We start from the raw sequence: 4,751 nt of genomic DNA, 5'->3' as shown, positions 1-4,751 counted from the left end.
AACAAGTGGCCATCTAGCTCAGAAGCAACAAAGCCCCAAATTTGGAAGAAGCATACCAACCTGTGAAATCACGAGCTGTAGAAGGGATTAGCAATCAGGCATCATCGGAACAAAAAAATAAAATCATTGTGAATGAGGGTGAATGCAGATTGGGAACCAAGACCCATCTGTAGGGAACTGGACATCCCCGTACAGAAGAATTTCAGGGAGATGAGTCAGTCACAGTGCAGTGTAGTAACGATGAGACATACAACTTACCTCTAGTTCCTAAATGCTTCCTCTCCCCACCCCCACTATCATGATCCCAATTCTACTTTACAAATCTGGCTAGACCTGAGGATGTACACAGGTACAGATAGGAACCAGAAACACAGGGAATCCAGGACAGATGATGCCTTCAGGACCAGTGCTGAGAGTGGCAAAACTGGGAGGGTGGAGGGACGCTGGGGCGAAAAGGGGAACCAATTACATATATATTTATATCTAACCTTCTCCCTGGGGGATGGACAACAGAAAAGTGGGTGAAGGGAGACCTCGGACCAATGGATGTATGTATGGATTGTGATGAGTTGTATGAGCCCACAATAAATGATTTTTTTAAAAATAGCATATTCCACAACAACTATTCTTCACCAATAGATCAGTTCCCAAAACTGTCACCAAAAATTTTTTTTCGCACTTCACAACAGTCCACCAAAGGTGAATCTAATTGCATTTAGCCTCAAATAGCTAATAAGTGGTCAAGAACAAGGCCTGGCGCTGTCCACACATAACCCTCCCACCACATCCGGCCAACTCACAGCAGAGCTATCAGACAGTGTAGAACTCCCTGTAGGACTCCCACACCTGCCCATCTTTACTGCAGCAGGCAGACTCATCTTCTTCTGCACATTTTGGGTGAGTCTGCACAGCTGCCCTTGCAGTCAGCAGCCCAATATTTAACGCACTGTGACAAAAAAGTTCCCTTGTTCATATATCCCACATACAATAAAGTATCATTACAGGAACACATAAAAGACCAACAGAAAAAGAAAAGAAGCCCCAGAAAAGGCCCACCAATCTGTAAGGGACGTTAATTCCTGACACAACACAGGGCTCTGACAGCAAGCACTCACACTTCAAGATGTAGGTCCTTAAAGGAGGTCCCTGAGTAGTGGGAACAACTGAGCGCTCAGCTACCAAATAAAATATTGGAGAATGAAGGCAACCTTAGAAGAAATCGACCAACTTCTGAAGTTAGCCAACGAAAATCTTACGGAGTATAGTTTTACTCTGAAACCACATAGTCACCATATGAAATCCAATGATAGGCAAATGGTATTTATCAAGTATTATCTAATTGAGATTCAAGGAGCTCATTGGTAGCCAATCCTTTATGCCATGAATGCACAAGGGGCTTTCAAAAAGGTTAAGGAAAAATGGAATAAAAATGGACTTTATCCATGAACCTTTTAAGCCACTGCATATCTGTTCCTAATAGATTATGCTACACAGTACAGGATCATGCTAAATAGAATAATGTAATACATTTTTAATTCCTCAAATATTGTACATCTTAAAAAACTTTAGGATACCTGTTCATCTTCCATGAAAACTCAGGAAGAATATTAAGCTATTTACATATACCATCTCTCTTGAAGATCTATTAAAGTTGATATTGATTTTATTATCTAGCTATGGTAAAGAGATCAGTTAGGTTACAGTATATCTGTACAATTCACATAAAACTTGATATCCGAAAATTAACGGAATGACTATTTTTCTGGGTCCTGCAAATTTTACAAATTCAACTGTGTGGTTTCTCATGTTATAGTTAGAAATTCAACCTCATTTTATAGTTTTTTATAGTCTGAGTTTTCCTTCTCTGAAAGATTTCCAACTTATATAGGTTCTGGGTTTTCTAAGTGTGTGTATTTGCACACGTGTCCCTTGCTTAGTTTTTGGTGTCCCTGAGCATTACAGATGGTTAACATGGATAGGTGTTCAAGAAGAGATTGGAAGTTTGTGTCTACTCAGGGTCTCCAGGGAAGAAAGCCTGGGTGATGCACTTTGAGAAACCAGTCACACAAACCCCTCTGCAATATCCCTGCACTCTGACTCACATGGAGTCTGCAGGAGCTGGTGTGGGTTTCAGGGCATCTGCTTGATTTGGTTCATTTCTAGGGGGGAAAATGAATGCTGGCTTCATTTGCTACCCTGAAAGCTGGCAGTTCAACCACACCAGCACATCTGCAAGAGGAAAATGAGGCTGGTTGCTTCTGTACAGATTTTGATCTCGCACACCTACAAAGGAACACTATGAGTGAGAATTGACTTTGGGGCAGTGAGTTTATTTTGGCGGGTTAGGGACAATGAAAGTTTCTAGGTGGCACAAATAGCTTGCACTAGACTGTTCCACTGAGGCTTGATGGGGTAAACAGCCCGCATTACTGTGGAAGCACAGGAGATCTGCTTCCACAAATATGATGCTCCAGAAACACTATGGAACTCACATGACATAGCCACGAGATGGAATTAACTTCATGGCACCTAACCAAAGGGGAAATTGAACATGATGATCGCATATTCATGTCTATGTATGCACATGGATAGTGTGTTGGAAATATGACTAAATCAGAATAACAAACATAATTCCCATTAAGAATCGCCATGTCTATAATGAAAAACATGTCAGAGTGGCCCATCTAAATTAGTCTGTGAAGAAGCCATCTTGCTCCAGTGGTTAGAGGACTGGCAGCTATATGAAATGAAAGCAGTTGTGTTCCATGAGGTGGCCATTGGTAACACATGGACTATAGCCTAGAAACCCTAAGGAGGAGTGTAAGGTGCTATGGCATCACTCACAGAACCCACTGTAGAGCAGTGGACAAAACAAGCCTCTTATCAAGAACACGTGGATAAAAGGCTAGAACATTCAAGCACTACCATGCAGTGGGGCACAGAGAAAATGGTAGATTTTAAATAAGATCCTTTCTTACTATATATGAGTTATATATATATATTTGGATGTTGCCTTTTATTAGAAATGATTATGACACAATTTTTAAAATGAGCTGCTATTAATAGGGCACAGTTCTTGCATAGTAAATTCAAAGAAAATGAAAAAAAAACAGTTAACATATGAAAAAATCCAACAGGATAAAAATCATTTACATACTTAGAATTTGGTCCCAAGAAACTGTTCTATGGAGGTCTGAGGATTAATCAGGACCACTCCGAAAAGGATCGAATGGAAAGTTTTACTGGAGCTGGCCGCACTCCAAAAACACTCTCCAAAGCCCTCTGTGACACTGTGCCCTGTAACAATAACAGGCAGGCCACCCCGGCTTAGTCAAGAATGGGTGCCATGTAACACTAACAGGCAGGACACCCCCCTCCCCTGTCAGAAATGGAAAATCTTTAAATTGCAGCCTGCCCAGGATGTTTACGCTCCAAGAAGCAGCCTAGCCTACCTACAGTATCGTTTGGCAGACCACTGGGTTCAAACTGACCTTAAATGTAAACTTATTTTGTTAGACTTAAAAACTGTTTTGTTTCACTTTTCTGAGAATGCTTTGCCAGTTTCACACAAGAACTGGCCTTCCCCCTCCCCTTGCTTGGCAAGACGCCCCACAAGGAAGTATAATAACTTCCCTTTGAAGCTGTTCGGTGCTCTCGCCTTACAGACTGAGCCTGCCTCAGTTGCTGGTGAGAGCCCAGATTCAAATTTGTCTGAATAAAGCCTTAACGTTTCCATCTCTGTTTCAGTGAGTGGACTGGGGAGGGTCTCGCTAGCTAACACCCTCTGCCTGAGGGTCAAGTTACCTACAACTTTGCTTCCTGGTCAGAAGGCATTCAATGAGGTTTACTCTATGTGGGACTCTGCAATTCCAGTGAGGACTCAGTCTGTGCGGGGATCTGGGGCCGTCACTGCTATGGTACCGTTTTTCAAAGGAAGGTGCTGAGAAGTTAAGCTCTAACACAGACCTCGGTCAGCAGTGGAGAGGCCTGATGACTGCAAGGCTGGCCTCTCCCTTCGGTAAAGGCCATTCCGGGGTCCCCTGCTCTCCTGCCCGAGACCTGACGTGGAGGGAAAGGGCCCAGGCAAGAACCCCACCCAATCGCACCTTTCTGGAGCCAGGGGTGAGGGTGCAGGAGGAGCTCTGAGCAAGAAAAGCGGCCAGCAGTCTCCAGACCCAAGTGAGGCCTGCACCCAATTCAGAAAGGGTTTCACCGGAAATGTCCCAGGGGGTAGCAGCGACCTAAAACACTGACCGACAGAGTGCGGGAAGCATAAAGTCCGGGGGAAGCCGGACACAGCTGGGGACGCCAGGCCTGCGGGGATTCCGCGCCCGGGATCCGCACAGAAACGCAGAAACTCACCCACTGGTAGAAACTCCTGGGGCGCTCACTGGGCTCCTTCTCAGGCAGAAGAAGTGAGGTCAGCAGGAAATTGCATCACCTGGGAGGGGGTGGGGTGGTGTCTGAGCGAAGGGGCGTGGCCTGGAGATAATGAGGGCGACCTGGAGGGTGGGGCCTGGAGGTGCGGCTCAGGGCCTGGAGTGGCAATGGATTCCTTCTCAGTGGTTTCCTCTTAGTCTGGAAACCCTGCTGAAACGTGTTCTCTTTGGGTGACCCTGCTTGCATTTGAAGCACATTTGCGTGTGTTTTGTGAGTTTGAGCAGGGCTTTGTAGACTGTTGTCGGACATAAGGGCTAATGGTCGGACTTGTGGGATTCGACTGACCTGAGTTGGGTTGCTTTCTTAATGTA

The sequence above is a fragment of the Tenrec ecaudatus genome, chromosome 15, assembly GCF_050624435.1.
Source record: "Tenrec ecaudatus isolate mTenEca1 chromosome 15, mTenEca1.hap1, whole genome shotgun sequence".
NCBI classification, from domain to species: domain Eukaryota; kingdom Metazoa; phylum Chordata; class Mammalia; order Afrosoricida; family Tenrecidae; genus Tenrec; species Tenrec ecaudatus.
The sequence above is the reverse complement of the archived record's forward strand: the minus strand, read 5'-3'. Positions refer to the sequence as shown.